We start from the raw sequence: 17,774 nt of genomic DNA, 5'->3' as shown, positions 1-17,774 counted from the left end.
TCTGCCATCAAGAAGTTTAAACTGAAATAACTGAAATCAAAAGGCATTTTCCAAAAGTTTCCCCTTGAGTTCCTAAAGTCAGATTCTCTCTACTTCTCCACTACTGTTATCATTCTGTATATATATGCAGGTGCACACACTGCCACAAATGTTCAGGTGTTGTTGTTTTTTTTTTAAACTTCCAAAAAATACCTCAAAAAAGATAGATTCAGCAGGTTAGGCACTACCACTCATGAGGGTAACTGCTGGTCTATTACCTGTGACAGCTAGTGTGCACATGAGGTGTGGCAGCTTTGCAAATTGTTTTTATATATATGCTTACAGAAACTGTATAGGCTTGCAGAATTTACATTCTCCTAGCCCAGATTTTACCTAAGCTATTCTCCCTTCTCATCCCACAGATATTTTACTGCACACACACACACACAGACACACACACAATTCTCATTTACATTGCTCTCACAGCACATAAAAGATTCTGCCCAGTAAATCAACAGTTAAATTAAGATTCATAGAATGCACAACTATACAATGGTACCTTGAACAATTGAATGTATGCTTTGTATGACTGCATGGTATGTGAATATGTCTGAATAAAAATGAATTTAAAAAAAAAAGAATGCTCCCAATATGTTCATAATTGTCAATATATTAGAATGTTGTAAATGAATCACATTCATGCATGTGCTCAACCAGTCTTCTTATAAATAAATTTGAGCATCAAGAAAAAAAAAGATTCATAAAAGAGGCAGAAATGAAATGTCTTTATACCTGCAACTTGATTTCTTTCATATTTGCCCCAAGATCTTGTTGAGAATGAACATACATACCAAAGAAAAAAATTTTGACTGCTGTTTCCTGGCTTGCAACAGTAGCTTTTATAAAAAAAAGTCACCCCACATCTCAAAAACAGATAGGTGGCCAGATACAGAGAAATTTATAATACTAAAAGTTCACTAAAATTGGCCCATTAGTTTTGCCTGTGATAACAGAGTTTTAGTGGTCATCCTTAGAGAAGGGATATTGACCAGGTAGGAGCAGGAGAGAGCCTTCTAGAAACATGCTACACCTTAATCTAGGTGATGGTTACACAGATATATACCAGGTAAATATTTAACAAGCTGTAAGCTTAAGATCTGTACACTTTACTGTAAGTTATAACAAGATAATTTTTTTAGTTCTGTCTGTTAAGTTTATTTATATTTGACTCAAAATTAGGTAAAGCAATAATACATTAACTTTTGAAATAATTTAGAGATTAATAAGAATCAATACAATAATTGAGTTTTTTTAGTCATGAGATCCCTGAATTCAGCAGCAGAACACACTAACAGAAATACGGGGACTGTGGTGGTTTGAAACTGTATGTACCCCAGAAAAACATGTTCTTAAACTTAATCCAACCTTGTGGGTGAGAACCCATTGTACCTAGGACCTTTTGATGAGGTTACTTCAGTGAAGATGTGGCTCAACTCAATCAGGATGGGTCTTAATCCTATTACTGGAGTCCTTTATAAGCGGAATGAAATTCAGACAGATAGTGAGAAAGCCATAGGAAGTAAGAATCTGAGGTCAACGGAACCCAGAAGAGAAGGCAGAGGCCAGGAGAGGCCGCCACGTGCATTGCCATGTGACAGAAAAGCCAAAGACCAAGGATCACCGGCAGCCCGCCCCAGAACGCCACACCTTGAGGAGAAAGCATCACCTTGATGATGCCTGGATTTGGACTTTCTCCTAGCCTCAAAACTGTAAGCCTATAAATTCCCATTGTTTAAGCCAACCCATTGCATGGCAGTTGCTTTAGCAACGAGGAAACTAAAACAGGGGCCAAAAAGGGAGGTCAGCTTGGGAAAGAATGCCATTCTGACTTCTTCACCTTCACAGGAAAAGTATGTGTCATTGAGACAGATATGGCCCAGGTTCCCAGGGCCCGACTTTCTCCCTCTTACCACTATAAACCTGGAAAAAAGCATTTCCTTGAGGTTACTTCAATGCTATGAAAAATTCAGGAGCCTTTCTCAGCAGAACCAACGCCCATATGCTAGCCTAGGCAAACTTTATTTTCCATTGAAATAAAACCTGAAATTTCTAGAGATACACAGTGCTGAGTCTTTTTTTCACCATCACGCTTCTACGACCTTATTCAGACCCTTTTTACCCCTCACCTGGATCCTTGCAACAGCCCCCAAACTGCCTGCAGTTTTAGTTCCCTTCGAGATGTCCTCCACACGGTCTCCTGCCTTAGCTACTAAGATCCAAGTCTGGTCCAGGTGTGCCTCTGTTTAAAGCCCTCCCAAGGCTTCCCATTGCTAAGAGGATAGAGCACCAACTTCCTTGGCATGCAGAGCAGAGCTGACCATGATCCAGACCAGCAGTGTCCAACAGAAAGAGAATGTAAATCCCATATGTAACTGTAAACTTTTTGTAGCCATATTTAAAAAATAAATAGGTGTAATTAATTTTGTGCATGTATTTCAATTCAATATGTCCAAGCAACATTCTTTCGACATATAATCAATATGAAAAATTGAGATAGTTTACATTTTTTCCTACGAATGCATCAAAATCCAGTGTGTCTTTTACTCTTACAGCATTTCTCAATTCAAGCCAGCCCCATTCTAATGCTCAGCAGCCACCTGAGGCTGGCAGAGAATATTATAGAAAGCACAGATCTGGTCCTTTATCTTCCCCCACCAGGCGGCTCTCTCCAGCTCACCTAACTAACCAGGCATCCCCAGTTTATCAGAGTGCCATAAACCCTGCAGTTACCTCTCCATCACTTTGCTCTTTCAAAGGCTGTTTCTCCTGTCACAACGTTCTCCTCGTCCCTCCATCCAAGTATCTCCTCTTCTAGGAAACCGTCCCTGAAACTCATTCTCCCTGTTGTTAGCAAAGATGGTTATCCCCTCTTTTGTATCTCTTCTGGGATCACTGTGAAGTTAGCCCAGTTAAAGCACTTATCTCATTTTATTGCCATATTTATTTCCCTCTCTGATTTCCTTACATTAGAACTTGAACTTTTTGAGGCCAGAGTTCATGTTTTATTCATGCGTGCATTCCCACCACTGACCATGGCACTTGAAACATAATGAACAATTCTGTCTAAATGAAGCAAATGCCAGGTACGCCGCAGATTTCAGATTCAAATATCATTTGTTGGGTTCCTTACAAGGTATTGGAAACTGTTCTTTCATGTATTTCTTCTTATTTCATCAATATTTACTAAAACTCATATACTCAATCCTAGAAACAAGAGTGTCCAAAGTATCAGCTCTTATTTAAATGCCTTATTAAAATCTGGGTAGGCCAGGTGAAGAATAGAAAATTCAGTCAACAAATATTCTTTGAATATCTACAATGTGCCAGACACTCTTCTAGGTTCAGGAGCTGGAGCCATAGACAAAACTGACAAGGTGTAGCCTCTCACCATGATTATTTTCTAGAAATGGTGAGGCAGAAGATAAGTCATCAAATAAATGAACAAGAGAAGTTCAGATACTGCTAAGTTCACGACTTAACATAACACACTCTCCGCTCACCATCCCCCGGCAGATGTAGGTGATTGATTAAGACATTCTTTCCTTTTGAGGCCTGTCTCCGAGTCACAGTCCTTCTCAATACCACATTCCAGGCATGTGAAATCCATCAACCTTGTCACATCAAATGAAATTTATTTGCCATCCTGGGCCTAGACCCTTTTATGTGGCAGCTCTTTTCAAGTCCCATGAACATTCATTTCTAGCAGGTGTAAGCTCCCACCATCTTCCAATATCCCTAGAATTTCATAGCCTGTATATATACAGAAGTGCATTTTGGAAATGACCAAATTGCATATAAAATATACATATCAACTACTTTTGTCCACTTCAAATAATGTCTTCTAAAAAGAGTTTGTCAATGTTTTATTTTTTTAATTAACTCTTTTTTTAAAAAATCAACTATATAAAAAAAATTTTTTTAAAACATACAATAAAAAAAAAACATTTCAAACAAACCATAACAAGGGAGTCCAATATGTTCCTACTCTACCCCAAGAAAATAACCTAATATAGCAACATTTCTGTGAACTTGTTCCTGCCATACCCATCAGAAATTAACAGACTATAGTCATTTCTGGGCATTCCCAGAACATTAAATTTACACACGATAGCTTATCTGTTCTTATTGGGCTATCATTCCTCCTTCATTAGTTGCTCTTTATCACTAGTTCCCCTACATTCTACATTATAAACCATTTATTTTAGGGGTCTGTTGTTTAATCTCCAGGTGTTTGTGAATTTTCTAAGTCTCTGATGGTTATTGACTTCTAAATGTATTCCATTGTGGTCAGAGAATGTGCTTTGAATAATTTCAATTTTTTTAAATTTATTGAGGCTTGTTTTATGTCCCAGCTATGGTCTATTCTGGAGAAAGTTCCATGATCACTAGAGAAGAATGTATATCCTGGTGATTTGGGATGTAATGTTCTATATATGTCTGTTAAATCAAATTCATTAATCAGATTGTTTAGGTTTTCAATTTCCTTATGGGTCTTCTGTCTGGTTGATCTATCTATAGGAGAGAGTGATGTGTTGAAGTCTCCCACAATTATTGTGGAAATATCCATTGCTTCCTTCAGTTTTGCCAGTGTTTCTCTCATGTATTTTGTGGCACCATGATTGGGTGCATAAACATGTATGATTGTTATTTCTTCTTGTTGAATTGCCCCTTTTATTAGTATGTAGTGGCCATCTTTGCCTCTGATAACATCCTTGCATTTAAAGTCTATTTTATCTGAGATTAATATTGCTACTCCTGCTTTCTTTTGGCTGTAGCTTGCATGAAATATTTTTTTCCATCCTTTCACTTTCAATTTCTTTGTGTCCCTGTGTCTATGATGAGTCTCTTGTATGCAACATATTGATGGTTCATATTTTTTGATCCATTCTGTGAATCTATATCTTTTAATTAAGGAGTTTAATCCATTTACATTCAACGTTATTACCGTGAAGGCATTTCTTGAATCAGCCATCCTATCCTTTGGTTTATGTTTCAGATATATTTTTTCCCTCTCTCTCATATTGTCCTTTAATGCACCAATATTGAATCTCTTTAGTACTGAACCTTTCTCCATATCTCTCTCTCCTTTCTTTGTTTCTCTGTCAGTAGGGCTCCCTTTAGTATCTGAAGTAGGGCAGGTCTTTCATTAGCAAAATCTTTCAGGATTTGTTTGTCTGTGAAAAATTTAAGCTCTCCCTCAAATTTGAAGGAGAGTTTTGCTGGATAAAGTATTCTTGGCTGGAAATTTTTCTCTCTCAGAATTTTAAATATGTCATGCCACAGCCTTCTCGCCTCCACAGTGGCTGCTGAGTAGTCACTACTTAGTCTTACGTTGTTTCCTTTGTATGTGATGAATTGCTTTTCTCTTGATGCTTTCAGAACTTGCTCCTTTTCCTCAGTATTTGACAGTCTGATCAGAATATGTCTTGGAGTGGGTTTATTTGGATTTATTCTATTTGGAGTTCACTGGGCATTTATGCTTTCTGTATTTATATTGTGTCGAAGGTTGGGAAATTTTCCCCCACAATTTCTTTGAATACTCTTTCTAGACCTTTACTCTTCTCTTCCCCTTCTGGGACACCAATGAGTCTTAAATTTGGACGTTTTATTTTATCTATCATATCCCTGAGATACATTTTGATTTTTTCAATTTTTTTTCCCCCATTCTTTCTTTTTTTCTTTAATTTTCCATTCTGTGGCCCTCAAGGTCACTGATTCATTGTTCAGCTTCCTCTAGTCTTGTATTATGAGTATCCAGAAACTTTTGAATTTGGTCAACAGTTTCTTTTATTTCCATAAGATCATCTATTTTTTTTTTTAATTTACTCTTGCAATTTCTTCTTTATGCTCTTCTAGGGTCTTCTTCATGTCCTTTATATCCTGTGCCATGCTCTCATTGTTTGTCTTTAGTTCTTTGATTAATTGCGCCAAGTAATGCATCTCCTCTGATCTTTTGATTTGGGTGTTTGGGTTTGGGTTATCCATATCATCTGGTTTTTCATATGCTTTAAAATTTTCTGTTGTTTTTGGACTCTTGGCATTTGCTTTACTTGATATGGTTCTTTTAGGATATGTAGGATTATTCAAAGACTAATCTCTAATTTGTCAGATCTCCAACTTGGTGGAGTACACTTTAACTAACCAGCAGATGGTGTCCACGAATCACCTATTCCCCTCAAGTCAGTTCTCCCCAACTTTGCCTTTGTGGTGTGTGGCAGTCTGATTCTTGTGGGGTCTAATTGGTGCACCAAGTTTGGGTGTGTTGTTGGTGCTGTCTGCCCTGAATGTGTGGCGTGTATCTGCCTATCCCTAGGGAGGGAAGGCAGTTTTAATAATCAAACCTCCCAGTTGTTCCTGGAGATTTAAGGCTGTTGCAAGAGTCTAAACCTTCATTTCAGTCTTGCCACAGATTGTCTCTGCCGCTGACCCACAAGACCTTGGTATTGGCATATGGTCCCTGGGATTTTCAAGTGGGTCCCTCTTCCCAGCTGTGCCCTTCTAGGGCCTCTGCTGAGGAAAGGTTGTGCTAAGTCACAAGTGCACACTGTCCCTCAAGGGAAGTTCTGGGCTGCCAGGCCATGTAGGTGCAATCCCAGCCTGCTGTAAGGATGGCTGTATTGGGCGTGTTAATTTCCCCCTTTTTGCACAACTCCACCTTCCCAGCTCCGGGACAATTAGCTGTGGGTGCTTGAATGGCTATCGTCCACGCCCAATATTGTAGTGTTTGCGCATGTTACTGGAAACATTTCCTGTCACACTGGGTTTTTTGCCATGGCTCTGGGCTGTGGTGCTGGCACTGGGCAGGAGCATTCCCAGCCCACCGGGAAGATGGCTGCAAGGGGCATAGTTATTTTCCCCTTTTGGCTCACCTCTGCCTGCCTCGCTCTGAGACAATTAGCAGCGGGTGCATGAAAGGCTATCTTCCACACCAAATACTGAGGCGTTCGCACAGCCCATTCCTGCCATGCTTCACTGTGCGGTTCTCGCTGCCGTATCTGCAGCCGCTTTTGGATTTTTCAAAAAAGAACTAGTCTGCCTCCAAACGCCAACCCACAGTTTCCTCACACCACAGAGTGGCTGCCGGATATTCAGCAGGCTTACTCACTTGTTTCAGAATGCAGACTCCTGGTTTCACCAAGTGCACAGTCCCTGTGGATTTAGCAGACCTTCTCCAGCTGGTGCATTGCTGGAACTGGTGTTCTGGGTCACTTTCTGGCTTTTATCTAGTATTTTGCACAGAGGTGTTTTTTTTGCCCTCCCTCTCCTAGCCACCATCTTAGGTTCTCTCAATATTTTAAAGACAATATAGCAATATTAAAGATTGGCAACATAACAGGAAAAAAAATACTCTCTTACAATCCCAGGATCCATCAGTCCATGCCTATCCTGACCTTGACCTGGTTGACAACAAATACGGCAAACACCTGCAGTTCTCAGCCTAAGGTCTAGGCCTGTGGGCTTGTGCCTGAGGGGCTCAAAAAGTCTGTTGGCAACATTTAAGAGAGGCCTATAAAATTCTAGTCCATGTCTGCCTGTTTCCATTGCCCAAGTTCTGGGGTGCTCGAGCCCCAGCCCTGGCATGCCATGCAGCCTCCCAGCCAGGCTGGCCAGTCTGCCCCAGTGGCCTCCTGGAGACAAGGGCTTGAGCTTTATGGTCTAGCCAATAAGCTGCATGACTTAATCCTCCCCTCTAGTCCTCAACAGCCCTATGCTAGTAGGGCTTCACTCAATTGCATGCCCCAGAAAAGAAGCAAGGAATAAATTAGCATTTATTAAGTGCTGACTATATGGCAGAATGAGTGCTCACTGCTGTGATGGAAATGACTGATCTCTCAGGAGGGGATCCTTATCCCCATTTTATAGAGCTGGTCTCCTCGGTCCCCATTTGCCTTCACCAGAGCCCTTGGAAGAGCTTTCAGGGTATTGTGTGACCGGCTCAGCTGTATCTAGGGCACCTGCCTGCAACAACAATTTCATTGTGAAGTGATGTATTTTAGAATAATTTCCTGTGCCTCTGAGGGTAAAACTAGCATTGGTTGTTTTGAAGTTATGTTATCATTAAAACTTCTGGCCAAAGTAGTAATAAAGAGAAAGAAATCAGTAGGAGTCCAATTCTAAGATCTTAGAGATGTAATTGTTAGAGCACTTTGAATATATTAAGTAGCCAAGAATATTTTTAAATTGAATTGCAACTGTTTTATAGCAAGCAAATTATTTTAAAAGTATACCATCAGCTAGAAATAAATACCTGAAACTACCAAACTCCAACCCAGTAGCCTTGACTCTTGAAAACAATTGTATAACAATGTAGCTTACAAGGGGTGACAGTGTGATTGTGAAAACCCTGTGGATCACATTCCCTTTATCCAGTGTATAGATGGATGAGTAGAAAAATGGGGACAAAACTTAAATGAAAAACAGGGTGGGATGGGGACGGGGTGTGATTTGGGTGTTCTTTTTTTATTTTTATTTTTTATTCTTATTCTGATTCTTTCTGGTGTAGGGAAAATGTTCAAAAATAGATTAGGGTGATGAATGCACAACTATAGGATGGTACTATGAACAGTTGATTGAACACTATGGATGATTGTATGGTATGTGAATATATCTCAATAAAACTGAATTTTAAAAAAAGTATACCATCTCCAATAATGATCCCTGTTTCCATTATAATTAGCAAACAACATAATTCCTTTGGTCATTCAAACACAGTAAGATATACCAGTTTCCTCTAAATCACATTCTTTGTTCTCAGCACTCCTCCTCAAATCATGAAGAAACTATCATTTACATTTGATTTACACAATTAGTACTTATTCATGGTTAAACACTACTTATAGAAGCAACAATTTCATATATAACAGCTCTCATGCTAGGAAAAAACCCTTAGTGGTTTGTGGATAATGCTTTGAAAACACTTATTTATAGCCAAGAATTGCCAGAAATAACAGCCAAATTAATAATTAAAGAGAAAGCTTTTATTGCAAAAATAACAAAGCCAAAATAAATAGGAAACACCTGAAAACTTTCAGTATACAAATTCATAGAGCTTTTATTTAACTGAACAGTTATTACAATAATAACTAACAACCTGACATATTCTGAGCCTCCTGGAGCTCCTGCCCTTTAAATCCAACAGAGCTGACAGGCATAGCCTAGCAATTCACGTATGTGGGAGGAAATAAGGGGGAAATCGATGGAAAACTATAGAAAAACTCGGGGGCAGGCAGGAAATACTCTGATTTGTTTTGTATTATTATATAGTGGGGAATGGATTTTTACAGACAAAACCCAAATATGCAAAATTTTTTTTTACTTTTCTATGTCTGAATTTAATTTGTCCCAAGTTCTATTTCTGCTTAAGACCAGAAAGTTTAATCTAATAATTTCCAGGTGAACTCAGTCAAATCAATGATTACTAATCATTCCATGTTTTTATTCAGTCAATTCAGAAATTTTTCCCTAAGAAAATCCAGGGACCCTCTGTTCTACTATTACCCAGGGATATGAGTGCCAGACTCTATGGAAGGTTCTCTGCTCCAAGGGGTGAGGTATCTGGTTCTTGAGGGCACTCTGCCCTCCACCGGCTTCCGCAGACATGAAACTCCTCTTGCTGTGTCTTTAGGGTGAGCCTCTAATCCAGCTGTGGTTTCTCATTCAACTGCCATATGCAACATCTGCCTCCTACTTCCCTTCATCTTGACCTGGAAGCCACTTCTAGTCCATCAGTCTTGTCTCAGCCAATCTTGCACTTCCCTTGAGGGCATTGAAAATTTTCTAATGCTCTCCAGCCCTCCTCTGAGACTATAGGTAACTCAGGGGGCAGCATCAGAGACCTCCTGCCCAGAACTTTCCTGTGGCATTTGCCACTGCTGCACCATTCTTTGGTGGGAGGGAGCTTCTCTGCAAACCTTGGGTCTCTCTCCAAGCCTTCCTTGGAAAGTGAGGCACTCATATCCCCCCAGCCTACCTGGAGTGTAATGTCAGTACACATGTGGGCACAGACACAGCCCAGGTTGGGGTGCCAAGACACTGGTACCCTTTTCACCAGTGGTCAACTCTATTCTCTGCTATCCCTGAAGACAATATATATTTCCCCACTATCTCATCCTCTAGGATGAATGCATGGACCCTTCCCTTTTAGTACTCACAGCCTTCTCTTCTTTTTTCAGAAGTAACAAAGTTCCACTGATGTAGTGAATGGAGAGTATGGGCAAAAAAATGGAGTAGTGGAGGGAACCTTGATTCAGTCTCTGATGCCACTATATTCATGATGTTCTGAGAGATAAACCATTGTGGCTCCACATTGGCGATAGCACATCTGGTAGAAAGCCCCTCCTTGGGTTTTAGGGTCTAACGGGCTTGTATTTCGATCCTACTTCCATTATGTTTGCTTTTATAGGCTTGGATAAGTTACTTAACCCCTTTGAAACTCATTTTCCTCACCTTCCATACCTCTCTCATGGGATTATTGTGAGAGTGAAATGGAATGACCTTCCTTCTCCCAAAAAATGTTAGTTCCCTAACCGAATGGAGAGCATGTCCATAAAAACGTACAACATTTTACTTATCACTTCAGAGCTTAACAAAAGCCTTAGAGCCCACCCATCAATGCTGGTCCATGAACCTTAGGTATATGAAATATCTCTGCTTTGGAAGGCCTAGTAAAAGAAATGACCAGCTTCCCCCAGCTTCCCCCTTTCCATTCACTACATCAGTGGAACTTTGTTACTTCTAAAAATTTGGAAGTCCTAGTCAGCAAAATCTCAACATAAATTGTTGTTTAAAACCTAAGTTTCTTTGTAGATTAAGTAGTGGCAGGATAATCATGGTAGAATAATCACCGATTCAGGATGATTTTTTAAGATATTTTGAATATCGTGAAGATATTTTGAAACCCTTGTAGACTGCTTTGTTTTATACATCTAGTTATCATTTTACCAGGGAAACTAATTCTAATTCATGTTCCCCAGGTGAGATGCTAGCCAGCAGTAAATTTATCAAATGACCTCTTGTTAAAATTTTAAGAAAAATGTCAAGCCGTCTTTTTATTATTTTATTTCATGATTTTTAATTCTCCTTTGAATTATTCAGAAAACTTTTCAATAACTTGAACATAAAAATCACCCTTTTGGTAGTTGTATTTCTTCACTTCTACCCAAAACTGAAAAGAACCATGTTCTCTGATGTAATCCACAGTTTGAGATAGAAACAGAATGTGAAAATGAATCTTTAACTTGAGCGAAGATAGAGAGAAATCCAAATCCTTTAAAAAAATACTAGAGAATGTCCTGACACCTACCATAAAAGTCATACCTCTATCATTCTAAGTAGATCTGATTTTACACTACATTATAGGCAAGGACCTAAACAAAAGAACTGATTAAAAAAAAAAAGTAGTTATCTTATTAACATATGGTGGTATTGACGATGCATAAATTTGGATCAGGTGTGTTGTGAGCAATTTAAGAACACATGGTGTTCATTTCTTTTTTATTATTATTACTGTACTATAGTTATGGAAGATGTTACCCCTGGGGGAAGCTGGTCATTTCTTTTACTAGGCCTTCTAAAGCAGAGATATTTCATATACCTAAGGTTCATGGACCAGCATCGATGGGTGGGCTCTAAGGCTTTTGTTAAGCTCTGAAGTGATAAGTAAAATGTTGTACATTTTTATGGAGAGTGAATGCATCACTTTCATCAGATTCCCAAATCCATGGGCATGACTCTTCAAAGCCCTAAGAATCATTTTTGTAAAGGAGCCTCCTCTCAGAACAGAACAGACCTCAAGCCATGCTCTAAAACTTCCAAAGCCTGAGAACACAGAATTCCTGCTATCAGATCCCGAGGTCCTGCTCCTGGGGATGTGCAACTCCTCTAACCTTCTTGAGCAATTTATTTTCCAGGCAAAGTTGACTTGAGTCTCCATCCCACTGCAGGTCCATAGCCCTCCTCAGTAGCTCGAGAATTCTTTGTGGGGTGTGCCTGTGCTTCTTCTCTTGGTTACCTCTTATTTGGATTTCCACTCTACTCTACTCACCATATTGCAATATCTGCAATATGGAAAATAGCCCTGTTTCCTTTGTTCCCCAAAGTACCTCTCACTATGAGACAGTTGCGTATAACGGAACTTTACAGAAGGTTTAGGGAAGCTATGAAGGATCCCAATAGGGCACAGAACAAGAATCGACTTATGATTTAACATTAGATACCACCATCCTTCAGCCCTCCCTTTACAGGGAACTTCTTAGTAGCTATGTCTGCATGGGACACCCCTCCCCACTGAGGCCATTATTCTGTATGGTTTTTTCTCATTCTCAGGATTCTCTCCATCCTTCCTCCTCAGGTGGTAGAGGAATTTGGGCCTTTTCCTGTTATTTAATTAGGCAGAACAGTTTCATTTACCTTTTTTCAACTTTCACCCACCTAGGACTTTCATGACCAAAAGATCCACTAAGGTTTTTCCTAAAGAAAAGAGCCATCTACCTCTATGACAAATACTGCTATTCCCTATAATATTGGGGTGCAGCAATAATTTAATCTTTAAAAGCACATGTTCTTCCTGTTAAATATGTAACCAGCAGATAGAAAAGCAATCCATGCATAGAGGATCCCAGGCACATTAACATTTTAGAATTTTTCATTTAAACATTATTCAAGTATGCAGTCACTAGCAAAATTACGTATGAACAATAAGCCGTAGACAATAAAATGGAAAAATCCTATTAAAAATAACATCAAAAATTACAAAATACCTAGGAAATAGTCTTAACAAAAAAGGAACTGTACTAATAAGCTCAAAACTCTACTGAGGGCCTGGTCATTTAAACCTGAATAATAGAGAGGAAAGTCATAATATTGAATGGGAAGTCTCAATGTTGCAACGATATCAATTCTGCCAAAATTAACATAAATTTTACAAATTTAGCATAAATTAACAAAATTAGCATAAATTCAACATGATGCAAAACAAAATCCTAAAAGCATTTGCGATTAGAAAGAGGAACACAACCAAATTATTTCCAGATTTATCAGAAAAGACAAACATGCAGGAAATTTTAAGAGAAGGGTAATGAGGGAAATGTGAACTAACCAATATTTAAAGGTATTATAAAACGACTTTAATCTTAACAGTGTAATATTGTTGCCTTCACTTCCACATGGACCAATTACCAACATAGAAAGCGGAAGAACAGATCCAAGTATATGTAAGAATTTAGTATATTAAAAAGATGATATTTCAAGTCAGAGATGAAATAATAGAATAGTCCACTAATGGTTCTTTAACAGCTACTATTTTGGAACAAAACAAAATTATATTCTTAATACACATAATAGCCCAAAATAGATTCCAGGAATATTAAAATATTTTAAAATAACATACCAGAACAAAAAATGTAGAATGATTATACAAACTTGGAGCAGGAAAGCCTTTCCTAAATATGACAGCAGACACAATAACCACAAAGGAAGAAGTGAAGTTGACTATATCAAAATATTCTAATTTTGTCAGTCAAAAAACATCATTATCAAAGTCAAAATACAATTGATAAACTAAAAAATATAATTTCTACATGAAGAGACACTACACAAAAATAAGAACAAACACCTCATTAGAAAAATGACCAAAGAATATAAACAGGCAATATACAAAACAAGACAGACAAGTAGTCAAAAACTGCATGAAAAAATGTTCACTGGTATTGCTTAGTGTTATCATGGCAGGGAGTTAGTGAATAGAGATTCTTATGCTCTGTTGAAAAGACTATAAATAGGTGCAACTTATGAAAAAAGACAGTTTGGCAACATACCAAAAGCTTTTAGTATATGAATTCCAATTCTAGGAATCGATTATAAGGAAATTAACGGATAAGTGTACAGAGGTGAATATGCAAGAATGATCACTGCAGCAAATTTTAAGAGAATGGAGAAACTCAAAACAGTGTCCAAGAAAAAGGAGATTAGTTAAATGAATTATGTATGGCACGTGTCTTAGTTCTCTGGTTGCTATGACAAATAGCCCACAGTTGGTTCTCTTCAACAAGGGGAATGTATTGTCTAATGTTTTTGGAGGCTGAAAAACTTGCTTTCTCCTGGAGTCAACAGCGTTCTGGTGAGCTGAAAGTCCTTGGGGTTCCTTAGCTTTTCCATCACATGGTGGTGTCCTTTCCTTTCTCCTCCAGATTCCAGCTGACTTCCAGCTTCCAGCTCCTCCCTGGGGCTTTGTAAGACTTCCAGTAATAGGATTAAGAGCCATCCTGATTCAGTTGGCCACACCTTAACTGCAAATAACATCTTCAAAAGGCCTATTAGAATGGGTTCACATCCACAGAAATGGGATTAAGATTAAGAACATGTTTTTCATCACAGTATGTAATTCAACCTACCACAGCACTTCCTTACAATGGGAGGCCATGCAGCCATTTAAACTGTTACAAAGATCTATATTAATTTAATATTTTAAAGTTAGGAAGAAAAAAGGCCACAGAAATGCTTATAGATTATAACTTCATATTCATAAAAATTAATAAGCATATGTATATATCTGCAGGGAAATATACTGGAAAGAGCACCGAATGAGAAAACTAAAATATTATGACATAAACTATATAATGACAACAATGGAAATACAAAAAGACACACCCATTTAGTGTTTGGCCATTTGGTCAAGAGAATATATTTTTGTTTTCCATATTCCCCCTGTTCCCTATAAGCAGAGAATATTTGACAGTGTCATCAAAGTGAATGACATTTTCAAAACTATCCTTAGAATTCAATAGTATCAGAAACAGAACAGCCACTAAGAGAAATGGAAGGGTGGATGGATGGATGGATAGATGGATGGGTGGACAAACATTCAGTTATAGATAGGCAGCCAGACTTAAATTTTTGTGGATCATAGTTCATAGAAAGAAGTCGCTGTTAATGTCACAATAAATTTCCACGGAGTTTCGCCAAGACTCAGAAGTGTGGCTGGGCAGGAGCAAAACAAGCTTTCGCCTTCCTGAGCACAGTTTCCCAAAGTAAAGCCTTTTCTACATTTTTTAAAGAACAATATGTTGACACAGCTATTGTTAAAACTATGATGGAAAAATCACTGGAGGAACCAGTATGAAAGCAAGCCCAGAGAAGTTAGTCAAAGGTTGGCACCTTGTCCCTGTGCTCTCATCCTACCAACTGGTCCAGCCCCTCCTGCAGACTGGCTCTGCAGGAGGTTGGCACTTGGTCAGCCAAACCTCTGCAAGAACCACACTCGTGCAAAACCCTCTCTCTGCTTTAACATCATAACCCGGCACAAAAGACTTGTCATGTCCCTCCTAGTCCTCACAGTGCAGTTTCACATCTTTTTGTGTGATTATTTAATGAATAGCTGTCTCTGCATCTAAACCATAAGCAACTTGAAACTGGAATCCACCAATGCTTGCATATCTTGGTACCCCCTGGGACAGTGAGGCATCCTCTCAACAGATATTTTTGAACGAATGAGTGAAGAGCCCACAAGCTCAGATCCGGAGTGGAATCCCTTACTTTCTAGCCTTAGCCTCTTCATCTAAAAATAAAGATTTGCCCATGGCATAGAATTATGGTGAGGATCAAAATTAAATACTATCACAGTAAGTTCTTCATAGATGCAAATTTCCTTGCACTTTCTCTTCTTCTCTGAGTTCTAATTGGAGCTCTGCAACCTACTAGACAGGTAACTAAACTCCTCATGCCTCAAATTTTCCATCTGAAAAATAAAGGATTGAGTGATCTTTAAAGTCATGCCCACCTTGAACATTCTCTGAATCCATATAAACTCCCTGGGAGAAGGGGTCACCATATATTCTGTTTGCTCGACTTGGATATGACACTTAGAAGAAGCCCATGTGATGGAAGAATACAGAAAACATGAATAAAGGATAATATCAAATTTCAAACATCCTATTTGGGGAGTGAAAAAGGGGAGTTAGTTGAGAGAATATACGTATCTCAAAGAATCAGTAAAATCAGATTACTCATCAACAATGAGTAGAATTTTGCAAATGTAATATTTCAATTGCATCAAAGCTCTCCTTGTAAAAACTTCTTTCCTCCTCCAGTCAGCTGAGAGTATAGCTTATGTCATCCCTTGCACTGTGGCATTTGTTCATTGAACTGGTACCCTCCCCAAGAGACGGTTTTTCACCCCAACAAAAATAACTATGAATCACTGCTCTATGAATATTTCTCCCTTGTTTTGTTCACAGTACAAATGACAGATTTCAGGGTATTTATTTCTTACATAGGCAAAAGTTGCCATTAACATGAAATGGTCTGTAACACAAATGCTAATTGTTGCTTTTTAATTTGAACTTCAGGGTAACTTTGCATTCTAACTAGGGGTTCATGAGTCCCCTAATCCTGCATGCGTAACAATGAAATAAAGTTTCAGAGAATGGAAAGTCTATCGATATTTAAATCTACAATTGTTTATGTGACTTGAAAACTAAAAGAAAAATATTCCCCTGGCATTTATTTCTACAGTGTCTATGATCAAAATGTTCAAAGAATTTAATATATATTTCCAGATTTCGTAAAGAAAAAAAATTTATTGAACATTGCTACACAGTGCTTTTTTTCTTTTCCCTTTGCTAAAGGATTATTTTTCCATAAACATCCACGTGCAGTCTAATCTAAGATTCTGTTTTTCCTTGTGATGTTACTATGGATAGCAATTTTCATCTCTTTTGCTATGTTCTCTTACACACTCTTGTGTTTCTCCAATTAGGTCACTTACCACACATTCTTATAATTAAATGTCTGACCATAAAAAAATGTAACCTCTTCGAAAGGCGAGCCCATTACTGGTTCCCTCAATAAATGAATAAATTATTCAAAAGAAATTAATGAATAAGTTAACTTAAAGAGAATATATATAATTGATAATGTGCAAAATATATCATGTCTCCAGGAGAAAATTTTATATAACTCTTTAATGTCAGATTTAGGATCCAAAAGTCCTAATGTGATTTTAAATGCAGCAAATAAAAGGCCAGTGGTTTCTAAAACATTTATATCAAAGATAAAGCACTAAGATGATATAATAAATGAATCCATCATCTCTAACTAAAACTTCAATGTTTTTGTTCTGCTTCTTGGAATTCCAGGAATGAAAATCACTTCTGACATTAAACAAGAGCAGTATTCACATACTTTGTATTATAAACATTTGTATGACTTTAAATAAATTGACATAAACCTAAATAGCTTCCAGGGTCTCCTACATTTGGTCATTTTGCAACTGCTTAAAATCAGATAATCACAGATGGTTTTAACAGTCCAGATCTTTTCTTTCGCAGGTGAGAAGGGGCCAGGGGAGGAGCTGCCTCTCCCAGCAACCTCAGAGCTCATTTGGAACCAGTGGTGGAATTCAGGCCACCTGATGCCACTTCTCTACTTTTCCGTTCAGCCATCAAGAGTCTTCAGTTTTAGATAATTTTAACCATCCAGTGGTAACTATAAATTAACATAAAAAATAAAATTTTATTTGTAATCTCAAATAAATTCTGAATTTTGTCCTTACGGTTCCTTTCCAATTAGAAAGAAAAAAAGCCACCATGGCTTTTAAACACTCAAACAATAGTCTGTTGACTTAACAAATTACAACCTCAACAAAAACCTACTAGAAATTTCCTCTGCTTGGGCCAAAAATCAATGACAGAAATATTTCCCAATCCTGGAAGAGGCGAAGCGGAGCAGCGTTCTGGCAC

At 38.1% G+C, this 17,774-nt stretch overlaps 1 long non-coding RNA gene across 1 annotated transcript in view; it reads left to right on the top strand.

Moving 5' to 3' along the window:
* Window positions 1–17,499, top strand: part of LOC119511664 — a 32,443-nt gene extending 14,944 nt beyond the window's left edge. Inside the window, exon 3 of the long non-coding RNA XR_005212228.1 lies at window positions 17,364–17,499. This is a non-coding gene — a long non-coding RNA (uncharacterized LOC119511664). The remainder of the gene's footprint in view (window positions 1–17,363) is intronic.
* The last annotated feature ends 275 nt before the right edge of the window (window positions 17,500–17,774 follow it).

This window comes from Choloepus didactylus, chromosome 16 (assembly GCF_015220235.1).
Source record: "Choloepus didactylus isolate mChoDid1 chromosome 16, mChoDid1.pri, whole genome shotgun sequence".
In the NCBI taxonomy this organism is placed as follows: Eukaryota; Metazoa; Chordata; class Mammalia; order Pilosa; family Megalonychidae; genus Choloepus; species Choloepus didactylus.
Note: the sequence above shows the minus strand (reverse complement) of the source record. Positions and strands in the feature narration are given on the sequence as shown.